This window comes from Halichoerus grypus, chromosome 6 (genome assembly GCF_964656455.1).
Source record: "Halichoerus grypus chromosome 6, mHalGry1.hap1.1, whole genome shotgun sequence".
Lineage (NCBI taxonomy): Eukaryota > Metazoa > Chordata > Mammalia > Carnivora > Phocidae > Halichoerus > Halichoerus grypus.
The window spans coordinates 142,747,033-142,774,131 of NC_135717.1; the positions used below are offsets into that span (position 1 = coordinate 142,747,033).

The window sequence follows — 27,099 nt, forward strand, 5'->3', positions numbered from 1 at the left end:
ACTTCTTCATTGTAAAGTTAACATTTCTCCCTTTATAATTGATAAATAACTTGGAGGAGACATTTTGAGGCTATGCTAATATCCTGTTTCTCCTCAAACTTTCACCCAGTGATTTTAGCATTCATCAGTGGACATTGTTTGAAACAATTATTCTGTGATGTTTGCCTTGGCGCTGTTTCTTTTTCATTAGCTTCAGTCCCAAAGGGATGCTAATAAAGAACAGTGACTACAAGTAGCTCTAGTCTTAAATCCAACCAGCTCAGCAATCCCAATGAAAAGAGCACACCTCTTTCCCCATTCGCAACAGAACGCCTAGTGCTACTGTTTCCTTTGTTTCAGTCATGTATTAATTGCTGAGTTGATTACAACAGGGATAGAGAAAGGGAAGGCCACTGTCATAGATGAGGCATGGCTTACGTTCTCACTTCTGGAGCTGGAGGATGGGTTGTCCCACCGTAGCCACATGAACTGAGTGAGAACGGAGGAGAGGCAATCTCCCAAGGAAAAAAATATGAAGTTCTTATCCAATGAGACAATAGACATTGCACAGGCTAAATCAACAGATATCCACTACACTAAGACATAACGAATTATTCCTGGTGTGTTTTGAGATCTAAGTTTGAGAAAAACAATTGTTAAACCTATCAATACTTAAAAATACAAGCAATACAATCATTTACCTTATTTATCACAATGTGGAAGACTGCAAGTTCTTGGTTATTTGTTGCAGTGTTTCCCAGCCTTTACAGTTGCTATAATTTAAGATTTCCTTCTCCTCTGTCCTCGATATAAACAGAAAAAATAACCATAATTGCTTCTACAATTAAAATAGAGCACTTGATATAGTACATGACACAGAGACATAGACAACTGCTCCAAAATATTGTCGTTGTTATTATGATAATTACTATTATTAAAATATTCCACTTGACACATATTTATGGAAAGCTTGTTATATATAAGATACTACCAGATTATAGGAATTCAGTGACGAATAAGAAAAGGTTCTGATTTTAGGGGGCACAGAGACTACTGCGGAGGATAAAATATGTGCAAAACTCTAATGCCTCAGGCAGAATGTAACAAGTTTTTGTAATAGATGCATAAGTGCTATGCATATAATACATATTTATGTGTTTTATATATTAAGTACCTACTTAATCTCTTCTTCAGGCAACACAAAAACAGAAAACGAAGAACCACATTTTCATCCAGCCTTTTCTTAAAAGATTAGGCTCTCCATATACACTTAACCTTTTGGACGTAAATTGGATGTCACACTAACCAGCAACTGAACAGAGTGAAGAACAATTGACTTCATTATTATTAATGTCTTAGTTAAAAAGACTTAAAATAAAGATCACAACAAATAATTTAGTCAGAATGTTATTTTTCAACATTTAATACTATAGTTTCTTTATGCACAACAATAGACCTTTTCTCTGCATTTTTTTTCTGTCCATGAAAAAAATCAGATTACTGGATTTCTTTTTCACAAAAGGCTTTGTAATTTGGAAGTTGCTTTTGAATTAAATGACCAGAATGTTGCTAAGCAACAGTGCAAATATGAAGACATGTCTAAAATATGAGCATATGAAGTCTCTGGCAATATGTCTGACATTTTTGTATATTCAGTCCATATTATTTTCAAAATAGATATTTTCAGTGTTCTCTTTCAAAAATGAATTATACATATGTGTGTGTGTATTCAAAAAAAGTGGATGGATTGAATGTGAAATAGAAAGCAAAATCTCAACCCAATTGAGTTAATTTTAAATAATTTTTCAGTTCTGAATTGGCCCTGTTAGCCTGCCAAGACACAGAATTTTTCTAAATACTTTTGTGTTTTTTGTTGTAACTCTTGAAGCACTTCGGAAACAGACAACCATTCAGATGTTCTGGATCAATGCACTCTGCTCTGGAAATAGAGCATTTTACAGATATTATTTCTGGGAAAATACCAAGACAAGAAGGTATTACCTGACTTGATAACATGTATTCCAATTGAGAAATTATTACACAATTAATATAATTTTATTATGAGAGTACAACATTAAAAATCCAGCAAATTTATTACTTAATTTTAAATGTAGGTTTTCACTAATACTACAAAGGCCAAGAATACTTGTCACTATTTTTTAAGATTTTGTTTATTTAGGAGGGAGCAGGGAGCCTGATGCAGGACTCTAACCCAGGACCCTGGGATCATGACCTGAGCCAAAGGCAGACACTTAACTGACTGAGCCACGCAGGTGCCCCTATACTTGTCACTTCTTAACCAAAAAGAGAAAAAACTTACTTTCCATATAAAGTTACAAGTGGTAAGTTTGGTCCTTTGAAGCCAGAGGAAGAGGCCCTTAAATTATTTTCCTATGAAAATTCTGCTTTACTTTTACAGAGATTGCTTTACCATAGGATGAGCTCCATAACTAAGGAAGCTATTGTTCTGTGAGGCTTTGTTGCCCACCAATCTCAGGACGCCCCCTCCAGTCCTAACTACAGAATGGCAAGCCCTCAGATATTACAAGTGAACCATTTTTGCCTCATTTGTTAAGAATATTTCATTCAAAAAAATGATTCGGACAAGGCCAAAACAAGAACTTCCATTAGAAAGGAAATGCCTTTGACTAATTATCCTGCTAAGCTACTTTCTGTAGAGGTTAAATCCTATGGAGGCTAGTAGCAGAAAAAAAAACAAGACAGGATTTTTTTTTTCTTGTAAGATTAAGTGTATGGAGACAAAGAAAGAATTGCCAGAGTGAGTCAGAGATGGTGTGTAGCAGGAACATCTGTAAGAAGTATCCAGTAGAAACTATTTACTTTCTAATTATTTCCGTTGCTTCAATGTACAGCCTCTCTTCTCTTAACTCCAGCACCTTGTCATCATATGCATCCCAATCAGTATTTAATGGAACTACCTTAGTCATGAGTGATTTTTTGTAGAATATTTTTCTTGACACGTTGTGAATAGGAATAAATTACTTCTGAGTTGTTTGGGGGTAAAACCGCATGTACAAAAGCATAAGCCCAAAGGCAGAAGAACCATAATCACAGAAGATCCAGTAAATTCACACAATGTTAGAGAAAGGGCTTAGGTTCCCACAGGCTATGTTTGGAGGTTTGAACCTGTATTAAGTTAGTTCACAAGAACAGGAGACTCCATCGAGAAGATACCTGGCTTATTGATATAATAATATAAATGAGTTTGTTGTCTTCGGCTATTTCATCTGCTGAGTTTGTTGAATTGCCATTCTAGAAAATTATGTCTAACAAATATAAGTTGTCACATATAAAACTCAGGCAGTATTATGTTTGCTGCAGGAGTGTTTTATGCTTCCTGCATCTTCGAGATGTGGATCACTGCTGTTCAAATCAAATAAAACCAATCAGAACTCTAATTTCATAATTACATAATTCTCTAATTATATTAAGGTCACATATACATTGCATTTTACAGCACCAATCTCGGTACTAGTTAAGAGGGGACTTTATATAAAATATAAACCAATTGAAGCAGTGTTCAGTGACTAAAAATAAAATAATATTAGACCCATGGCAAAAAAAAAATCAATAAACAAGAAAAAATAGGACACTAATTTACATTATTCAAAAAGACAAAGCAGCCCACTTTTGAATAGAACAGCTTATCCTACTCATACATTTCCTAACACTGGGTATTCCTTTGCTTTTACTCTTTCCAGACCCAGGTATTTCCTCATCCAGAAAGCAACATGATATAGCAAAGATTAGTTTTAATCATAAAGTTTTTGCCACTGGAATCACACTCCAAATTGAAGACAAATTATAAGGAGGAATAATTAACTGAAATGTCTTGTCAGAGTACTAAGGGAGTACTCACACCTTCGTAGATTACGCATCATTAGCTATGTAGTCTAGCAACCAAATCATGTGAGGAAAGATGTGGCAATTTTTAGTATTCCAGCAAATATGACTAATTATGAGGTAGACTTTTTAAATTTAATTTAGAAGTAAATTTACCACCACATCACAGGGTATATTTTTTTAAATGAGTTTAGTGCAAACTGTATTCATAAAGTAATATCTTCTACTTGGCTTAATTCTGCAAATTCTACTTGGCTTAATTCTGCAATTTACTGTGACTCTTGGAAACATCTTCAAATACAATGTGTTCTGAGGTAACTGTAACAAAAGAGTTATGTGTATTTAATTTTATAGAGAGCTGTAAAGTTGCTCCAGTGATACTGTCCTTGAGTTTGATGATATGAAAAATAATGCATGTTCTTACTTGGACATATTTATTGGATATAGCTAAAGGTCTTGGGAATAAACTTTTGTATGGCTATATTAAATCTATTTAGGGAAGGAAAAGACATTTCCCCATGAGGTTCAGCAATTTAATACAGAACAGTAGTTTAGCAGAAACCCTAGAATGTGCATAGTGTAAAACAAAGAACTGGATGATGTAGGGAGAAATATAAGGGTTATACCCAACAATGCACACCTAGGCACACATACACTTGCACACACACACACTACACACTTAATATAGTACATGACAGTGCAAAAATAATAGTGATAACTTAAAAGATCAAAATATCTTTGGTAAGTGATGAACAAAAGAATTTCATCACTGAGAATTATGTATTACTTTATAAATATCCTCTCACATTAGAATGCATTATAGAAATGGTCTATAATATATAACTTAAAAGAATAATAATATAAAACAATTAGAAAATTTTACCCAGGTCCATTTCTGTAGGCCACAAATTTGGTTTGAACTAGATATGCTGCACGAACTGGGTTTCCTTTGTTTGCTTTTAATGTTTGTACTTCCAGCTTGCTATACACAGAATGACAATGCTCATCCTTGCTTACCCTATTAGTAAGATTTATCTTTACAATGTGTATCAACTGAATAAAATGACAGATACTCTGGGCAGTATTTCCTCTCGTTATGCTATTCTTCTTGACTGTGCAGATGCTAGTGGGATTAAAGCAGATACACAGGCCTCAAAAGCTGCATCGAAAGATGTAACAAATATTTGACCTTGACACCTTCAGTGAAGCTCTGACAAAGAGCCCGTTATTCTATAATCTCCTTAAGGGTGGAATTAACACCTGTGTTTTGCATTGTTTTATCCCCACTACATACTAAAATAAGTACATAGTAGGTGCAAAATAACATTTGCTGAATTGTTTAGGAATTTGTCTACAGATAAAAAGATGTCAACTCCAAAGAAGTAGAAAATCATTTTCCTATATATCTATTTTGAGATTTAAAAAATATCAGATTCACATTTATTCATACTGAATGTTTAATAAATGAACCATGAAAGATATTCAAGACAATTCCACCTTCTAATTTTGGCAATCTCAACAAAACGCCTTTGGAACTGAAGGCAAAAGACACCTTCTTGCAGAAATACCTTATCAATTGAGTTTCCCACTCTTTACTAGAAGTTCTAATGGCTGAGATATTATATTAACCACCTCTTCCCTAGAACTGTTAACCTATTCAGGTACTCAATAAGAATTTGAGTGGCAAATGCTTTTTATTAGAATTTTATACTTCATTCATATTTAAGACAATTCCAATTTCTCCAGAGTTGTCTGACTAATGAATAATAAGGGAATATGTGTGGAAGCCTTGAAAATGTTCCACTGTCTCAGATCTGCTGACAAGAGTATAATGGACTCACAAACCCAGATGCTGCTTCTCTAAATTTCCATCCTCTTTGTAACCTATTATTCTGCTCAGCTGCAATAACACAATACTGATGACTGAGTGGCTTAAACAACATAAATTTATTTACTCACAATTCTGGACACTGGAAGTCCAAGATCAAGGTGCCAACATGGTTGGTTTCTCGTGAGGCCTCACTGGTGGACTTGCACATGTCACCTACTTGCTGTGTCCTCACATGGTCTTTTTTTCTGGGTATGCATGGAGAGAGAAAGAGAGTGAGTGAGCTCTGATGTCCTCTGCTCATAAGGACTGCAGTTCTATTGGATTAGGGTCCCACTCTGATGAACTCACTTAACCTTATTTACCTCTTTATAGGCCCTATCTCCAAATACAATCACAATGAGGAATAAGGCTTTAACAACATATAAATTTTGGGTATACACAATTCAGTCCATAACAGCACAAGACCCCCCAGTGTGCACTATGCCTCAAGAGACCAACTGGTCACATGGAAGACCAACTACCTGGGCTCTTTCCATGCTGATATGGGCTGTGGTTCATCCTCACGGGAATAGACACCTGTTCAGGGTATGGGTTTTTTCCTGCCTTCTGAGACTCAGTTACCAACCACTATCCTGAGGCTTATAGAATGCCTGATCTACAGACATTGAATCCCTACACCATAGCATCCAATCAGCAGACCCCACTTTACAGCAAGGAGGTATGGGTGTGGGCCCAGGACTATGGGATTCACTAGTTGTATCAGACATCTCATCATTTAGAAATAGCCAGCCTTATAGAACAATAGAATAGCCTTCTAAAGGTACAGCTGAAGCTCTAGCTTTGAGGCAATATTCAGAAAAGATGGGATGATATCCTTCCTGTTATTATGTGTGTATGAGATCAGAAAACTTTATTATGATGCTGTGTCCCCAGTGGGAAGATTACATGGCTCTGGGAACTCAGGGTGGAAGCACTGAGAGTCCTTACCATCACTCCTCAAAACCTAGTGGAGAATTTTCATTCTTGTCTAAATCATCTCTGGGATCTCTAGTGTTGGATGTTGTGGTCCATAAAAGGGGCATATCCTTGCCAGGGGACACAGCTAGGGTCTCACTGAACTACAAGTTAAGTCTGCTATCAGACAATTTTGGATTTCTTATATTTAGAACCCAGCAGGTAAGAAAAGAAATCACTATGGTGGCAGAGATACTTAACCATGGTCATCAGGAGGAAATAGGATGCTTTTATACAATGGAGGCAGGGAGGAACACATATGGAACCTAAATTATTCATTTGGTGCCTCAGGTATTCCCTGACCCCACTGTAACTGTGAAGAAGCACATACAGTGACTTTTGTCTGAGGAGGGTATAATTATCAAGAGCTCAGACTCCTCAGAAATGCAGGTTTGAGTCACGCAATTAGGCACACCCCTAAGACCTGATGAGGTGATAGCTAAAGACGAGGAGTATTTAGAATGGTTGGTAGAGAAGAGAGAAGATCAGATGTGGCCTCTAGATCAACAGCATGGATATGTTCATACTACTAACCTCCCCCTTTTATATTTCTCCACAGGTTGAGAGACCCACAAGTACCATGAGAATCTGCTCCTGGAATGTGCATGGGGAAAGAGATGTATACTGCATAATGGGTAGATCTTGGTGACCTTGATAATGAGCCACACAGAACATAATTGATGGACAGCCCGCTGGCTACGTCTCTGATCTGCCATTGCACTGAAACTTTTAGAATTGCCCTATAGCTTGAAATTCTTCATATCCAATTCTTTTTACTCCTTGTGCTCCTTTACTAGGATCAGACCTGCATCATGATGTGAAGATTCTTTCAGTCCTCTCTGGCTCTCTCCCCTTATCCCAGCACAGGCATTTCCCTCAATAAATCTCTTGCATGTCTAGTCCCATCTTGGCAGCCATGTCTAAGGAGATCTGAAACAACACATAAGGATATGTAGACACAAAATATCTAATTATAAAGGGAAGACATCATAACAGACTGGAAGAAAAGGAGTAAGTATTGATAATTTAGAGATTATGGGGGATTTTTATATTTCTATAAATACATTTTTACTTTTTACAAAATTATCTAGGGTGAGCAAATATTTTTGTAATCAAAAAAAGCAAACAAAATTGAAATGCTCAGAGAAGGATTGAATGGCATATTTGAAGGCAGTATGGGCAGGAGGCTCCTGGGTAGAGGGGAAGGAAGATCCTAGGAGACAACTTCACAGCCAAGGACTTCACAATCTGCCAAGACTGTGATCCAGACAAACAGCAAGTAGAGCAGTGTCCAGTGGCTCTTCTGCTGAGAGCAAAAGAAAATGTTCTTCCCTCTCCCTTCTGAAAGCCACAAAAGCCATTGATCAGATTACCTGGATTCAAAGCCTAAGTCCACACTATCTCTGAGCTCTTCGCCCCAGTCTCCTCATTTGTAAAATGGAACTGATCATAGCACTGCCACAGAAGTTAGTTTTAGGATTAAATGAGATAATCCATCAGTTTGCTTAGAAAAGTGCCTAGCATATGATATGAACTCAATTAATATTATTTTTTCTGCATGGTTTTTCACAACTATCTCTCATGTACTTTTAATAAAATATGAGGTCAAGTCATAAAATAGTTTTATCATCAGATTTGTAGTAAAACAGGAATAAAGACTAAATAATATGGAGTTTGGAAGGCAATTTCATTCTAATGCTTTTCTGATTTATATGACCATATTGTGCAACTCTGGGTTTCAGGGTTTTGATTGTTTTTTTTTTTTTTTTTTTCAAAGATTTTATTTATTTATTTGTCAGAGAGAAAGAGAGAGCACAAGCAGGGGGAGCGGCAGGCAGTGGGAGAAGCAGGCTCCCCACAGAGCAATGAGCCTGATGCAGGACTCGATCCCAGGACTCCGGGATTATGACCTGAGCTGAAGGCAGACGCTTAACCGACTGCATCATCCAGGCATCCCAATTTCAGGGTTTTGAAACTAACTTTAAAATAATACAGACAAGCAAAATATATATAACTTTCAATTAAGAGGTTCAAGTAGAAAGTACACAGTGTTTTCAAACGAAATCATTGAGATTTGCCAAACTGAAAAGTAAATCTTACAGAATGCCTTATTGGCCATACATTTGAGCCTTCTAAAACTAATGGATATATTTCACAGATACCAATTTTTGCATAGAAAACAAAACAAAACACTGTCCCTGAGTGAAGAAAACACTCAACATTCCCAGTCCTCCTCCACCAGCTTCTGGAGAGTAGGGGAAGAAGACATTCCCAGGAAGTCTGTCCACCAACTTGGTAAAGCACGACTGAGGTTAATACCCAACATTGTTTGCATTAGCTGTTGTACTTCATTTTTATTACATTCATTAAAATAATAAGAAAAAATGTTGATTGAGAACCTACTGGGCACCAGGTTCTGTCACAAAAACAGGAGATAAGGCATTCAACATGACAAACTGGTTTACTCCCTCAATGAGCTTACATTCAACCAATGGAAACCAAACAGTACATAAGTAAACTAATAAATAAACAAACTAATTAATATAATCTATATAAAATAAGGAAAAGAATGATGTGATGATATGATTGGGTGGGGACATAGGGAAGTAGTCTCTTATAGACATTATAGACTATTGTTCATAAAAGGCCTCTCTCTTAGGAGGTGTACTGAAGCCAAATTTGAATAAAGAGAAAGAGTCAGACATTTGAAGACTCTAGGGGAAATTTTCATGAAAAAGGAGGAGGAAGTGCAAACGCTTGAGAGGGAACTAATATTGCTTATTAAAAGAATAAAAGGAAAATTGGGCCCTGAGAATGAAAGGAAAAATGGCAGGAGATGAAGACAGAGGAGCTAGTCAGACATCAGCCTGGGGGAGAATTATATCATGATACAAAGTTTGGATTCATTTTGAATTCAGTGGGAAGCTTTTGGAGGGTCCTAGGCAATAGAGATGCAGTATCCACCATTTTAAAAAAGTGCATTTCCCCATGACAATTTAACCTGGAAGCAGTCTGATTAAATATAAGTTCCATGAATGGTATTTTAAATTCTAATACATGAAATAGCAAGAATAAACTCAGCCACATTGCAATGAAACAACATAAGAGTATTCAGAGAAAAAATTGGTGAAATCAACAATCATTGTATTACATGCAAAAAAAAAAACTAATTGTAAAGACGATGTCAGCTAAAGTAGATGTCTGAGTTTCTTATGAGAAGTGATTGATCTAAGAAAGAGTTTAAGCCTCAGAAGTTTAATGAAAACTTGACCTGCTCGTGTTGTTGTTCTCTTTACCCCTATCTGTATGGAAGAACAGTAAATTGTTCTCTACTTCAGAAATGTCTAGGTTTGGAAGGTCAAATTATTTCTTCGGAAGTCACATCTCACGGGACTATTCTGAGTCTGGTAAGAAGCAGAGATTGAAGAATGTCAGCATCGGAGGCCAAACTTTACAAGTTTTCTGCTGGTAGACACAACCTAATTCCAGTCCATGCATTTGTACTTCAATGTGCTTTCAATAAATATCACCATGTGGTCAGAAACAACTCTAAAATTAATCCCATCTGTGGTAATATGTCTTTGAATTGGACAGGATAAAGGCTATCATAAAATTTTACCTGATATTTGAGTATCAGATGTGACCATTCAATGTAATTAGGAACTTGTTAGTTGGAGGAGTGTTGATGTATGTGTAATTTATTTATATCTTTTGGTCCATAAAGTAGTTTTAAGAAGATATACGATGAAAGACATATGCCATATAGCTAGGTAAGATTAAATTCTAAAATGAGAAGAAAAATGAGACAAAGAGAAAAAGGATGGGGAAATAAAATGGAGTCAGCATGAGCTTAACACAAAATAAATACCATTAACCTTTTTGGGGGTTCACAGATTGGCTCCAAGCTTTCCAGTAGAATGGCATTTATTCAGTTACATTCTCGGAAACTTTAGATAAAAACAAGTAGTTTCTCAAGGAAAGCTATAACTTTCTCGTTCTGAGATCAAAGCAAAATGTATCTTGTGGACTCTCATAAAAGACCCTCTTTAATGACTGAATGATATCCTCAATAACATTCTTAAAGTAAATGTAAGCTTCGTGGCATTGTTTTTATAAGGAAATGAATGAGTAAGTCTTCCATATCTACACATGCAACAACAACATTTCTTATTTCTTATTTTAAACTGCTTTTAGCATTGAGAATAAACAAATAGCTTAGATTGGGGCTGCAAGAGATTGAAAATAATGTCCATGAACAGGCCCCAACCTCTCTAAATGCTCTTTGCTCAGATGGACACTTAAGCAAAGAAAGGTGGGATGGTGTAATCATATTTATTGAATCTGACTAATTCTAAGGGAGGAATGGTTGGATGTGAGAGGTGTGCAGAAGAAAAAATTTACCTCCCTAAATTTCTATTATTGGTGGATGAGAAAGTCATGGCTCTGAAACAGCATAGAAAAATGCCCTAAGGGTGCTTGGGACCAAGCACATTTCTCTTATAGAAGAGGTTCTGAATCAGAAAAAAACAAAACAGAAACGAAAACATAAATTTTCATATATATTTTCTGGGTCAAAGACGCCTTTAAGATTCAGATGAAACCATGTACCTCTCACTAGGAAAAAGCGCTCACATTCTAATGTAGCAAACAGCTTTCAGCCCATCCAAATTTTAGAAAAATTTTGATGTATTCTATAGCAAGGGGAAAACATTCCCAGGAATTTTATTTTCTTTGTTTGTCAATCTTCAAAATAAGAAGTGAACTGCCAAGTTACAGATGCATACATATGGAACATGTTTTGTCTAAAGATAAGAGTGTGAAAGTGTGAAAGTGTCTACTAGTTTGAATTAAAATGGCGACAAAGGTGACAATAGGTCTGGGAAGGATATTGGCAAGGGCTAAAGGAAACTCCAAAAAGTATATTACGGGTAACAAGTAGAGAAGGACTGGAAGCATCCTTGGCAGCGACCATGACATTGGCACAGCACAAGGGGGCAGAATTTGCCTCGACAGGGTATCTTAAGCTTTTGTCTTTGCCATGCCAGAAATTCAAGTACTAGGAGGCACAGGGAAGAAAGGGTAGGTGATAGTGTTATCCCATCTTACATTTGAGAATGCAGAATGAGCTGGCTGGCATATGTAACAGAGAGGAAGGTGAGAAGAATGGTTGAGATAGTTAAATGGAGGGGCATAAACTCAAGTCTTTAAGCTAAAATCAACTTGTTGATGCTAGCCCAAAAGGTTTCTTAAAATTAGTTTTCAGTATATAAAATTCATATATCATATAAATGTCTACATTTCTGTCTTCTCAAAAACAAAACAAACCAAATCCAGAAGATCTGGCAATGCTAGACTCCAATTTTTGGATGCAACAGTCATTCCCTCACAGCACCAAACACTGTCGTTTTTCCAACACTGAGACCAAATGATCTTCAAGCTTGAGCAGTGTTTCTTTCCAGTAGCCAGTCTGCCTACTTTGTTCATTTATATTACCTGACTCATCCCTATAGTTATTTGAGTTTGTAACCTACTCCTCTCTACCCCCTGAACTAATGTTATATTTTATTCACCTAATATGGCAGCATAAGGATGCACCTTGCAGACCTCCAGTTCTAAGGAGCCTAACTGACCAAAGGCATTGGCCGCTACACTCTGAACCCACCACCACATTTTTCACCAAGGCCATACTTCTCACTGACTGCTCCCTGAATACACATGGATCCTAAGGTAGGCTCCAAGACTCTCTGATAATTTTGCTGAAACTTTTAAGATTGCAGGGCAGACTAGGATGCTTCCATCCAAACTTTCTTTAGTGAGGGTCAAACTTGCCTCCCACCCCAGGTTTCTCCAGCTCCCTCACGTTTTCTGTCATAGAGGCATCTTTTCTAATAAAATCCTTGCCTAATTAAGCCCATCTTAATATTTACTTCTTGTTAGATCTAGACTAATAGAAGTGATAGCAGAAGTAATCTGAGAAAGTAGGCAGTAAGATGTGGATTTGGGACTGGCTTACCACTGCCCCATAGGTAAAGAAACTGTCATTCTGGTTGATAAATGAGGCACAGATAGTCCCTGGTACAAAGTGGTGATGTAATTGCTGACTTGAAAAAAATAAAAGGGAATAAGAAATCAGTCCCAATGGAAAGGAGTGTCATGGCAGGTGACACGATGCAGGCATTGAAAAATTTAACAGGGTTGGGGGATGCTTACAAAGATAGTGGGGTTGATTGGCTACTGCTATATTGTATGACCTGCAGAAAGATAATGAGAGACTTTAGGCTATTAACAAGCAGTTAATGGCCAAGTTCTAGAGCCATAGGTCCTCTATGATAGAGGACCTTATCACCTGCACTAGAAGGACAGACACAGTCAAGCATCAATTTGAAGATTGTTGGAGATACAAAGCTCCAGAGATATTTGAATGCTCAATTAAGACAAGTATGTTTTATTATAAAGTTCAGGGCTGGGTAAAAAAACCTGAGATGCTAGAATATGGTTCAGGATCATGTGAATGGAGATGCCTGACCCGCTCAGATTCTCTGTCTAGCAGAGAGGTGGCCCATGCTTCTCTGGTAAGAGCCAGCACTTCACTGTCCCAAAATATGCTGCAGGAATCTCTCTGTCATGAAGCACCAAGTGTCCTTCCACCTTCTCTCCTGGCCACCAAGCTGATAACTAGAGTTAAGCCCAATAGAATCCCGCTGGGGATGTGCTCTGTCTAAGGGCAGATAAACACTATATACAATAAGGAATTGTAAGAATTAGCTGGCATTTATCAGCAGGAGCCTGAAAAGCCCTCCTTGGATTTGATTTTAAGTGTGTTTGGTCAAGAGTGCCAGAATGTAAGACTGAATAAGCAAGAATTCATTGACTTGAAGAGATAGGGCATTTTCTTGGGACATGGATTAATTGCCAAGGACACCATTAGATGGAGGAAAGTTGTTGGTGGAGTGATTCTTAGAAGCCGGGGGAAAAAAATGATAGCCAACACTAAGTGAAGTAGAAATGTCTGAGTTACCCTGGCAGATGACAGAGAAAGGAGTTAAGAGTCTAAGAGAAGTGGGAATGCTGGAATAGATATATCATGTAAGGACAAAAGACTCACCAAATAATTATGATTCACGAGAAGATCCAGAGAATATACAATTCAGAGAATATACAATCATCAAATCCTTCAGGAATATGTGATGATAGGGGTACCATCCTTGGGGATCTTCTCTATAGTCCAGGGAAGTAGCTGCTGGTGTTAACATTCTTGGGATAATAGGGGGCCTCAAAATAATAGATGTTATAGATAGTACATAACTGCCAGAAACTAAGAGACAGTAATTACTGTAACCACCAGTAAGGTCAAAGGAGCAGACAAGGGGATTGCTCTGCAGAAAGTTATGTAGATGATTAATAGACCATGATGTCTGTAGAAGAAAAACAGATGAGCAGTTAACAAAGGTGAAAAAAAAAAGTGCAAGCTGAACAAGAATGGAAAAGCAGGAGGATGAGTCACAATAAAAATTACAATTCCTTGCTCAGTTTCCAGACCTGAGCCCATTTTCACATCTGGAGCCAGGTAATTGAAGAGGTGTTTGAATCTCTGGGAAAAATAACCTGGCAACACCATGGCAAGTGTATAACATGGTTACTCTCAAAGAGACTTACATATGACCATTTACTCAGATAACTGTAGCCTAGTTAAAGGGAAATAACCAAACTTTTCTTTTTTTTTTTTTTTTTTTAAGATTTTATTTATTTATTTGACAGAGAGAGACAGTGAGAGAGGGAACACAAGCAGGCAGAGTGGGAGAGGGAGAAGCAGGCTCCCCACTGAGCAGAGAGCCCGATGCGGGGCTCGATCCCAGGACTCTGGGATCATGACCTGAGCCGAAGGCAGACGCTTAACGACTGAGCCACCCAGGCGCCCCAATAACCAAACTTTTCAATGACTATTAGACAAAGGTTCTGAAATGACTTTGACACCCAAAAACTCATGGTTTTATTACAGTTCTTTTTGGCAGAGTGGGAGTCTATAGGAAACAGGTAATGAATGGAGTCCTGGCTAAATTCTAACACGCTATGTGCCCATTGCACCCAGAAACCCAACTCAGTGTTTGTTTTCCCAGTCCTCGAGGGAATATGTAGAATTAGTGTAGAGTCCATAAGAGTCCCTAGTCTGGAATAAGAGCAATAATATTAGGAAAGGCCAAAGGGAAACCTCTGAAACTGTGCACCCTCCAATCATCCACTTCCAGCCAAGATAGAAAATTAAAATCAACATCATGTCCCAGGGGTTACAGCAGAGATAAGTGCTGTCATTAAAGACTAAAGATGAAGGGTGGTGCTCCATATTATATCTTAATTTAACTCAGAGTCTAGCCCCTGAAGAAATGGAATAGATACTGAGAATGGTTATAGACTATTTCCAATCTAATAAAGCAATAGCTCTGATAACAGCAGCTGTTCTATTCATGGTGTCATTGTTGGAACAGATTATTAAAGCCACAAGTATATGACTGGTGGTTGTTAATTCAGTGAGTGTGTTTTTACTATTCTAACTAGAAAAGAGGATAAGAAATCACTGCCATTCTTATGGAATGGACAATTTTCACTTGTATATTTGCCTCAGGGCTGTGTTAACTATGTTACCCATGGTCATAAATAGTCTGAGGAGACCTGTATCACCTAGACATTCCACAGAGCATCTCACTCATCCCTTACATTGATGAACATCATGTTGATTGAACAGGATGAGCAAAAGGCAGTTAGAGTTCTAGAGGCAGTGGTAAGACACATGTGTTCCATAGTATGGGAAATAAATACTAGAAAGTTTCAGAAACCAGACACTCCAATAAAATTTTCAGTAATCCAGTTGTCAGAGGTATGCTGTGTTTTTCCACAAACTAAAATACAAACTGCTGCATTTTGAATTTCTTATAGAATGAATGAAGCATATAGCTGTAAACCGCTTTATGTTCTGGGGCCAACACGTTCCACAGCTGGGGATTTTGCTCTGGCCCATATAGTGGATGAAACATCAGGCTACCCACACCGAGTAGGGCCTGGAGCATAAAGGGATGCTGTAGTAGGTCCAGGCCTTGGTGCAGTCAGCTCTGCTGCTTGCATTACGTGATCTGGCAGTTGGAGATGTCAGTGATGAGAAAGGATAAGATGTGGAGAAAAAGATGTAAGCCACTGGGACCCTGAAGCAATACCATGTATCCAGAGGAGATAATCATATGCTTTTGGGGAAATAAGCCTTAGGACCTGATAGAAAGGAAATGTTTGACTGAGGGGACTCCAAGTGAACGTGTGTCCAGAACCAGTCATGGTGAGTTGGCTTCTTTCAGACCTGCTGTGCCATAAAGTTAAACATGCCTAGAAGAAGTCCATCAAAAACTGAAAATAAAATACCTGGGATCAAGCCCAAGCTGGTCTAGAGTGGTCATAGTGACAGATATGGAGAGTACATAAATGGACACCAAAATTATGGACTCCGCTTCTCAAGGCAAATTTACCTACTAATGCCTCTGAGTGTCTAACTTGTCAACAACAGACATCAACACTGAGCTCTCAAAATGGCATTATTCCCTATGAAGGCAAACCAGTCAGTGAGTGTCAAATTGGCTTTAGCAGCCTCCTTCCATCCTAGAAGGACCAGTTTGTCCCCTCAGAAGGAGATACTTATTGTGTGTTGGGTTTGCTTTCCTTTCCTGCAGAGACTCAGCCAACACCACTATCAAGGCGCTTACAGAATATCTAGTTCATAGGCATGTAATCCCACACAGCATAGCTTCTGGCCAGGGCAGTCACTTCATAGTAAAGGAGTTATGAGAGTGAGCCCATGACCATAAATTACACTGGTCAAATCTTTTTTTTTTTTTTTTTTTTTTTTAATTTTTTTATTGTTATGTTAATCCCCATACATTACATCATTAGTTTTAGATTTAGTGTTCCATGATTCATTGTTTGTGCATAACACCCAGTGCTCCATGCAGAACGTGCCCTCCTCAATACCCATCACCAGGCTAACCCATCCTCCCAACCCCCTCCCCTCTAGAACCCTCAGTTTGTTTTTCAGAGTCCATCGTCTCTCATGGTTCTTCTCCCCCTCCGATTTCCCCCCCTTCATTCTTCCCCTCCTGCTACATTCTTCTTCTTCTTTTTTTCTTTCTTAACATATATTGCATTATTTGTTTCAGAGGTACAGATCTGAGATTCAACAGTCCTGCACAATTCACAGCGCTTACCAGAACACATACCCTCCCCAGTGTCCATCACCCAGTCACCCCATCCCTCCCACCCCACCCCCCACTCCAGCAACCCTCAGTTTGTTTCCTGAGATTAAGAATTCCTCATATCAGTGAGGTCATATGATACATGTCTTTCTCTGTTTGACTTATTTCGCTCAGCATAATACCCTCCAGTTCCTTCCACGTCGTTGCAAACGGCAAGATCTTATTCCTTTTGATGGCTGCATAATATTCCATTGTATATATATACCACATCTTCTTTATCCATTCATCTGTTGATGGACATCTTGGCTCTTTCCACAGTTTGGCTATTGTGGACATTGCTGCTATAAACATCGGGGTGCACGTAGCCTTTCGGGTCCCTACTTTTGTATCTTTGGGGTAAATACCCAGTAGTGCAATTGCTGGATCATATGGTAGCTCTATTTTCAACTTTTTGAGGAACCTCCATACTGTTTTCCAGAGTGGCTGCACCAGCTTGCATTCCCACCAACAGTGTAGGAGGGTTCCCCTTTCTCCGCATCCCCGCCAACATCTGTCATTTCCTGACTTGTTAATTTTAGCCATTCTGACTGGTGTGAGGTGGTATCTCATTGAGGTTTTGATTTGGATTTCCCTGATGCCGAGCGATATTGAACACTTTTTCATGTGTCTGTTGGCCATTTGGATGTCTTCTTTGGAAAAATGTCTGTTCATGTCTTCTGCCCATTTCTTGATTGGATTCTTTGTTCTTTGGGTGTTGAGTTTGATGAGTTCTTTATAGATTTTGGATACTAGCCCTTTATCTGATATGTCATTTGCAAATATCTTCTCCCATTCTGTCAGTTGTCTTTTGGTTTTGTTGACTGTTTCCTTTGCTTTGCAAAAGCTTTTTATCTTGATGAAGTCCCAATAGTTCATTTTTGCCCTTGCTTCCCTTGCCTTTGGCGATGTTTCTAGGAAGAAGTTGCTGCGGCTGAGGTCGAAGAGGTTGCTGCCTGTGTTCTCCTTTAGGATTTTGATGGACTCCTGTCTCACATTGAGGTCTTTCAACCATTTGGAGTCTATTTTTGTGTGTGGTGTAAGGAAATGGTCCAGTTTCATTCTTCTGCATGTGGCTGTCCAATTTTCCCAACACCATTTGTTGAAGAGACTGTCTTTTTTCCATTGGACATTCTTTCCTGCTTTGTCAAAGATTAGTTGACCATAGAGTTGAGGGTCCATTTCTGGGCTCTCTATTCTGTTCCATTGATCTATGTGTCTGTTTTTGTGCCAGTACCATACTGTCTTGATGATGACAGCTCTGTAGTAGAGCTGGAAGTCTGGAATTGTGATGCCGCCAGCTTTGCTTTTCTTTTTCAACATTCCTCTGGCTATGCGGGGTCTTTTCTGGTTCCATACAAATTTTAGGATTATTTGTTCCATTTCTTTGAAGAAAGTGGATGGTATTTTGATGGGGATTGCATTGAATGTGTAGATTGCTCTAGGTAGGATTGACATCTTCACAAAATATTTGTTCTTCCAATCCATGAGCATGGAATGTTTTTCCATTTCTTTGTGTCTTCCTCAATTTCTTTCATGAGTATTTTATAGTTTTCTGAGTACAGATCCTTTGCCTCTTTGGTTAGATTTATTCCTAGGTATCTTATGGTTTTGGGTGCAATTGTAAATGGGATCGACTCCTTAGTTTCTCTTTCTTCTGACTTGTTGTTGGTGTATAGGAATGCCACTGACTTCTGTGCATTGATTTTATATCCTGCCACTTGACTGAATTCCTGTATGAGTTCTAGCAGTTTTGGGGTGGAGTCTTTGGGATTTTCCACATAAAGTATCATATCATCTGCAAAGAGTGAGAGTTTGACTTCTTCCTTGCCAATTTGGATGCCTTTGATTTCTTTTTGTTGTCTGATTGCTGTGGCTAGGACTTCCAATACTATGTTGAATAGCAGTGGTGATAGTGGACATCCCTGCCGCGTTCCTGACCTTAGGGGGAAAGCTCTCAGTTTTTCCCCATTGAGAATGATATTCGCTGTAGGTTTTTCATAGATGGCTTTTATGATATTGAGGTATGTACCCTCTATCCCTATACTCTGAAGAGTTTTGATCAAGAAAGGATGCTGTACTTTGTCAAATGCTTTTTCTGCATCTATTGAGAGGATCATGTGATTCTTGTTTTTTCTTTTGTTAATGTATTGTATCACGTTGATTGATTTGCGGATGTTGAACCAACCTTGCAGTCCAGGGATAAATCCGACTTGGTCGTGGTGAATAATCCTTTTAATGTACTGTTGGATCCTATTGGCTAGTATTTTGGTGAGAATTTTTGCATCCATGTTCATCAGGGATATTGGTCTGTAATTCTCCTTTTTGATGGGGTCTTTGTCTGGTTTTGGGATCAAGGTAATGCTGGCCTCATAAAATGAGTTTGGAAGTTTTCCTTCCATTTCTATTTTTTGGAACAGTTTCAGAAGGATAGGTATTAATTCTTCTTGAAATGTTTGGTAGAATTCCCCTGGGAAGCCATCTGGCCCTGGGCTTTTGTGTTTTGGGAGATTTTTGATGACTGCTTCTATTTCCTTAGTGGTTATAGGTCTGTTCAGGTGTTCTATTTCTTCCTGGTTCAGTTTTGGTAGTTGATACATCTCTAGGAATGCATCCATTACTTCCAGGTTATCTAATTTGTTGGCATAGAGTTGCTCATAATATGTTCTTATAATTGTTTGTATTTCTTTGGTGTTGGTTGTGATTTCTCCTCTTTCATTCATGATTTTGTTGATTTGGGTCATTTCTCTTTTCTTTTTGATCAGTCTGGCCAGGGGCTTATCAATCTTGTTAATTCTTTCAAAGAACCAGCTCCTAGTTTCGTTGATCTGTTCTACTGTTCTTTTGGTTTCTATTTCATTGATTTCTGCTCTGATCTTTATTATTTCTCTTCTCCTGCTGGGTTTAGGCTTTATTTGCTGTTCTTTCTCCAGCTCCTTTAGGTGTAGGGTTAGGTTGTGTACTTGAGACCTTTCTTGTTTCTTGAGAAAGGCTTGTATTGCTATATACTTTCCTCTTAGGACTGCCTTTGCTGTATCCCAAAGATTTTGAATAGTTGTGTTTTCATTTTCATTGGTTTCCATGAATTTTTTTAATTCTTCTTTAATTTCCTGGTTGACCCATTCATTCTTCAGTAGGATGCTCTTTAGCCTCCATGTATTTGAGTTCTTTCCGACTTTCCTCCTGTGATTGAGTTCTAGTTTCAAAGCATTGTGGTCTGAAAATAGGCAGGGGATGATCCCAATCTTCTGGTACCGGTTGAGACCTGATTTATGACCTAGGATGTGATCTATTCTGGAGAATGTTCCATGGGCACTAGAGAAGAATGTGTATTCCGTTGCTTTGGGATGGAATGTTCTGAATATGTCTGTGAAGTCCATTTGGTCCAGTGTGTCATTTAAAGTCTTTATTTCCTTGTTGATCTTTTGCTTAGACGATCTGTCCATTTCAGTGAGGGGGGTGTTAAAGTCCCCCACTATTATTGTATTGTTGTCGATGTGTTTCTTTGCTTTTGTTATTAATTGCCTTATATAATTGGCTGCTCCCATGTTAGGGGCATAGATATTTACAATTGTTAGATCTTCTTGTTGGATAGACCCTTTAAGTAGGATATAGTGTCCTTCCTCATCTCTTATTACAGTCTTTGGTTTAAAATCTAATTTGTCTGATATAAGGATTGCCACCCCAGCTTTCTTTTGGTGTCCATTAGCATGGTAAATGGTTTTCCACCCCCTCACTTTCAATCTGGGGGTGTCTTTGGGTCTAAAATGAGTCTCTTGCAGACAGCATATCGATGGGTCTTGATTTTTAATCCAATCTGATAGCCTGTGTCTTTTGATTGGGGCATTTAGCCCATTTACATTCAGGGTAACTATTGAAAGATAGGAGTTCAGTGCCATTGTATTGCCTGTAAAGTGACTATTACTGTATATTGTTTGTGTTCCTTTCTGGTCTATGTTGCTTTTAGGCTCTCTCTTTGCTTAGAGGACCCCTTTCAATATTTGTTGTAGGGCTGGTTTTGTGTTTGCAAATTCCTTTAGTTTTTGTTTGTCCTGGAAGCTTTTTATCTCTCCTTCAATTTTCAATGACAGCCTAGCTGGATATAGTATTCTTGGCTGCATATTTTTCTCATTTAGTGCTCTGAATATGTCCTGCCAGTCCTTTCTGGCCTGCCAGGTCTCTGTGGATAAGTCTGTTGCCAATCTAATGTTTCTACCATTGTAGGTTACATATCTCTTCTCCCGAGCTGCTTTCAGGATTTTCTCTTTGTCTCTGAGACTCGTAAGTTTTACTATTAGATGTCGGGGTGTTGACCTATTTTTATTGATTTTGAGAGGGGTTCTCTGTGCTTCCTGGATTTTGATGCCTGTTTCCTTCCCCAAATTAGGGAAGTTCTCTGCTATAATTTGCTCCATTATACCTTCTGCACCTCTCTCTCTTTCTTCTTCTTCTGGGATCCCAATTATTCTAATGTTGTTTCGTCTTATGGTATCGTTTATCTCTCGAATTCTGCCCTCGTGATCCAGTAGTTGTTTATCTCTCTTTTTCTCAGCTTCTTTATTTTCCATCATTTGGTCTTCTATCTCACTGATTCTTTCTTCTGCCTCATTTATCCTAGCAGTTAGCGCCCCCATATTTGATTGCACCTCATTAATAGCCTTTTTGATTTCTACTTGGTTCGATTTTAGTTCTTTTACTTCTCCAGAAAGGGTTTCTCTAATAACTTCCATGTTTTTTTCAAGCCCAGCTAGTATCTTTAAAGTGATGATTCTGAACTCTAGATCTGACATCGTACTAATGTCCGTATTGAGTAGGTCCCTGGCAGTCGGTACTACCTCTTGTTCTTTTTGTTGAGGTGATTTTTTCCGTCTTGTCATTTTGTGCAGAGGAGAATAGATTAATGAGAGAACAAAATGCTAGCAGGGTAACAACGTCCCCAGAAAATATACTCTAAACAAATCAGAAAAGACCTGAAGCAGTGGGAAAAGAAAGGGAAAGAGAGAAAAAAGAAAAGGAAAGAAAAAAAGAAAAAAGAAAAAGATAAAGATAAAAACAAACAAAAGCAGAACAAAACAAAACAAAACAAAAACAGAATGTGATCAAATATGATCAGGCTGGATTATAGATCAGTGCCACACACTAGATTTTGGGTGTATTTTGGTCTGTTAAAAGAAAGTCCCTCCCAAAATTTTAAAGAAAGAAAAACTTATATATGTACAAAAATAAGGGTTGATATGATGAAGGGATGGAATATGACTGTAAAGATGGAAATTATAAAAAATTTTTAAAAAGGATTTGATAAGTTGTTTGAAAAAAGAAAGAAGAGGATTAAAAAAAAAAAGAAAGAAAGAAAAAAGGGAGAGAATGTGATCAGGCAGGGGAGTAGAAAAAAACCATACACTAGAGATTTAGAGTATATTTTGATCTGTTAGAAGAAACTATCTCAAGATTTTAAAGAGAGAACAACTTATATATATATGCCAAAAATACGGGTAACTACTATGAAGGGATAGAATATGACTTTAAAAATGAGAAATAAAAATGTTTTTTTTTAAAAAAAGGGATTGATAAGATGTTGGTTGAAAAAGGGAAAAAGAAAAATTCAAAAAAAGAGAAAAAAGGAAAAAAGAAAAAAAGACAGTTAAAAAAAATAATTAACTTTGAAAGACTAAAGAATCATGGTAAAAAAGCCATGAATTCTATGTGCAGTGTTCCCCTAGCGCTGGAGTTCTGCCGTTCTCATTGATCGGTAAACTTGGTCTTGGCTGGCTGTTCTCGCTGATCTTCTGGGGGAGGGGCCTGTTGCCGTGGTTCCCAAATGTCTTTGCCGGAGGCAAAATTGCCCCGCCCTTGCCGGTCCGGGCTAAGTAATCTGCTCCGGTTTGCTCTCCGGAGCTTTTGTTTCCTGCGAGCTTTCCATATAGCTTTGGAGGCGGAGAGTGAAAATGGCGGCCTCCCAGTCTCCGCCCCGGCGGAGCCGAGAACTCGGGGTCCCGCTCCTCAGCGAGCCCCCAGAGAAAAGCCGTCAGTCACTCCCGTCTCCCCGGTCTCCGGCCACACTCCGCGCTCACCCGGCCTGTGACCGCGCCTTTCTATCCGGCACCCGACCCCGGGTGGAGTCTCCAAACCCAGCAGATCCCCGCTGTGCGCTCCCGCGCCGCTCGTCCCGGGGGAAGAAGGTGAGTCTCCCCGGATCTGCCGCTTGTTGGGTCCCTGCTGGAGGAGCAGTGGCCCGACTGTGCCGCGGACCACAGTTTATGACAACCCCGAGCTGAGAGCCCGCGCCTGGGCTCCGTCTCTGCAGCCGGCTTCCCTGCTCCGATACCTGGGAGCTCTGCCGCACTCAGGCACCCCCGGTCTTTCTGTGACTCCGAGGGTCCTGAGACCACACTGTCCCGCGAGGGTTCCACCCCCCACTTCGCCACCAGAGTGACGTCCCTCAGCGGAGCAGACTTCTAAAAGTTCCGATTTTGTGCTCCGTGGCGCTATCACTTGCCAGAAGCGGCCGACGGAGGCCCCTCCCCCGCCGTCTATCCTCCCGAATATCGCCTCGGATTCACTTCTCCGCACGTCCTACCTTCCAGAAAGTGGTCGCTTTTCTGTTCAGAGAGTTGTTGCTCTTCTTTTCTTTGATCTCCTGTTGAGTTTGTAGGTGTTCAGAATGGTTTGATCCCTATCCAGCTGAATTCCTGAGAGGAGACGAAATCCAGGTCTCCTACTCCTCCGCCATCTTGCTCCGCCCTCCTACACTGGTCAAATCTTGAACCTCACCATCCAGAAGTAGCTAAGCTCATACAGTGCTACAACAGTCTTCTAAATTGTAACTGAAAGAAGCACTCTGAAAAGACAATGCATTTTCTTCAGGATACCATAGTCATTAAATCATAGACCAGGGCATAGGGCTGTATCCTCAATAGGAAAGATACACAGGGCCTTCCAGGAAGCTGGAGTTATCCCACTTATTATCCCTTCCAAAGACACGCTGGAGAATTTTGTGCTTCCTGGCCCCATCACTCTGAGCTTGTCAGTGCTGGAAGCCTCAGTGCCCAAAGGAGTCCCACTCTAGTCAGGAGATACCACAAGGGGCCTATTGAATTATAAGTTGCAGCCGCTGTCAGAGCTTTAGACTTCCTCTCTCAAGGAATCAGCGGCAAAAAGAGGAGTTCGCCATCCTCCCTGGGATACTGACTCCCATCAGAAGTGGGTAGAGCTGCTTTTACACAGTGAGGACAGGGAAGAATATGTGTGAAAATCAAGTGATCCACCTGGGGGCCTTCTGGTGCTCAGTGTGTCACGGTTACTGTGAACAGACACATAGAGCAAACCTAACCTGAAAAGGGTGTGATTACAAGGGCTCAAAATCTCCACTGACTCAAAGAAAAGCAACATATGGTAATGGCCTATATCATAGTGGAACTGATCTCTAGTCACACCTGATCCCTTTAATCCTCTGACCTTATTCTGATCTCGCACTTAGTAAGCATTTGCCCTGTACCTGAGTTGCTCTTTCCTAGGAAATTGACACAAGTGTTTTCTCACCTCTTTTTGTCTTTGTTCAAATATCACCTTCTTAGTAGGAGTTCTGTGACTGCCCTATTTAAAACTTCACCATTGCTTCTCAGTTATCTATACCCTATTCTGGCTTTATTTCTCTCTCGGGCACTTACCATCACCTAAAATACATAATTCGCTTTTTCTTTGTGTATTCAGTATCGCCTCTCAACTCAAATGTAAGCTTTAAAAAGATTGGGACTTTTGTCTGTTCATACACTGCTGTATTTCCATCCACTAGAACAGGAGCTGGTGCACTCTAGTTCTTATTGAAGGAGGTGACAAATGGTTATCGTTATAGGCAGCAACTGTTACAGCGTGAAGCGACATAGGTGAAAGCTGGATTGCAGTGGTGTTATAGTGTAAGTGGACACTGATAAAACAGGATCATCATCATCATCATATTATCCCAACAACTGACATCTACTTAATGCTTATTATCTGCTAGATCCTTCACAATCTGTTTTACATGCATTAGCTTATTTAATCTCCCACACTCTATGACATGGGTTTCAGTGTTATTCCCATTTTCTGTAGGGCTTAGAAAGGTTAAGTATCTTAATCAAGATAGAGATAATTAGCAGAGGTGTTATTCAAACTGTATCTGACACTAATGCTTTAATTCCTAACCTGAACTCCCTGGTGAACTCAGAAATCACAGAGAACAGTTTCAGAACTTTGTAGTATACCCAAGAAGTAGAAAAGGACAAAGAACTATTAAAGCAATAACAAATGCAAACATTTCTTTTTTTAAAAGTATGATTTCATAAGAACGTGGATAATATTTTTAGAGAAATCAGAAAAAAGTCAATTTTAATGGAAGCTTAGTTAAAAGATCTTACAATATCAGAGCAGAATCATCACAAAGACAGGGAATAGCAATATTCTAAGTCCAGTAAGGAAAAACAGATTTTATGGAGGCATAGGTAATAATATGTGTTTTAGAACCCTAGATCACTAGCTTTAGCCCATACTATTTAAACACACACACACACACATTCATGCACCAAATGGCAGTTTATTATGCTTTTTCGAATCTGTCTTTTGAGGTTTAATTGAGACCCAGGTGCAGGATATCATAGAAAAGTCTGTTATCTCATAAGCATACAGCTAAACAGTTACTTTAAAACATTTACTTTTAAAACATTCAAATTCCAAGGACGTTGTGTTGCTTGAATGAAAAGTAGGTGAAAACTCTACAGAAAAGTAGAAAATCATAAAAGAACCACAGATATGGAAAGCCCTTAGGTCAAGGCTAAGAAAAAATAGTAGATATATGGATTTGTGTACAGACCAATCTGTTACTACGAAAGGAGAGGACATATTTCCTTTGAAAATTCTCATTGCATTTGTTGTTTTTATCTATCTTTTCACATTTGTTGAAAGCAATCTTCACCACATGAGAATTAAAAGAAACATTTACTGTGCTTTGATGTGCACATAGAATTTACTATAACTGCTAGCTTATATGTTTATCTCTATACACATACACACACACACGTTAATTAATTAAAAACCTTTTAGGTACTAGATATTGTTAGGGTTTGCTGCAAGCATAAACAAGAATTTTTCCTTGCCCTGAAAGGCAGGTAGCAGAAATATACACATACACTGAAAATTGCAATACAACGTGAGAAGTGCTATGGGTATAGGTGGAACCATGGTCCTGGATGAAAAACAGCTGATTTGAAAGGAAAGATTCACAGATTATGTAAATTTTCAGGAGTGAGGGATATTAAAAGATAAGTGTTGGTCATGAAAAATTTGAGGAACTAAAGAGGCTCAGTGAAACAGGTGTTCAATGTGACCAGTGCCCCAGGTTGCGGCAGTGAGGTGAGGGGCAGAGATGGTATTAGAAAGTGAAGTGTTTGCATCAAGTAACAAAGGGAAGACAAAGCACATTTTATTTTTTTTAAGATTTTATTTATTTATTTAACAGAGAGAGACATAGCGAGAGAGGGAACACAAGCAGAGGGAGGGGAGAGGAAGAAGCAGGCTTCCCGCTGAGCAGGGAGCCCAATGTGGGGCTCGATCCCAGGATCCTGGGATCATGACCTGAGCCGAAGGCAGACGCTTAACGACTGAGCCCCCCAGGCACCCCGCAAAGCACATTTTAAACAGGAAAACAATGTAATCAGTTTGATTATATAGAAGACCAGTACATGGTATTCAGAGCGTACTTGAATTATTAGAGATGGAAAGCTGAGACAGTACATATTATAGACTAGACAAAATGAAGATATGGTAAACCAATTGTGAAAACTAGTCTAAACCAAGGTGTGACCTGTTTGGGTTGGTATAAATGCAGTGAAATTAGGCAAATGATATGCATAGGGTTCATAAACACATTTATTGCCTGATACTCTTCTTTCTTTACCCGTATGAAAGAAATGTTAATAGCACAATTCCCTCAGGTATTTAAGTTTGTGAGATCTGGTCTAAATTCAGGAGTAGCAGAAGAGTTGCCAAGAAAGAATCAGAAGTCTTTCCTTTACTGTCTCAGGTAAAGCTGATTTTCCAACAGGTTGTTTGTGATGCTCTCACCATTAATAATAACACATTAATGCTTTTCATAGTTTGGATAAAAATTTTGAG

General features: G+C 38.9%; 1 long non-coding RNA gene across 1 annotated transcript in view; it reads right to left on the minus strand.

Annotated features, from left to right (window-relative positions):
* Window positions 1-5,818: 5,818 nt before the first annotated feature.
* The window catches only part of LOC144382152 (uncharacterized), a 212,962-nt gene continuing 191,681 nt past the window's right edge, over window positions 5,819-27,099 (minus strand). The window contains exon 4 of the long non-coding RNA XR_013448587.1: window positions 5,819-5,919. This is a non-coding gene — a long non-coding RNA (uncharacterized LOC144382152). The remainder of the gene's footprint in view (window positions 5,920-27,099) is intronic.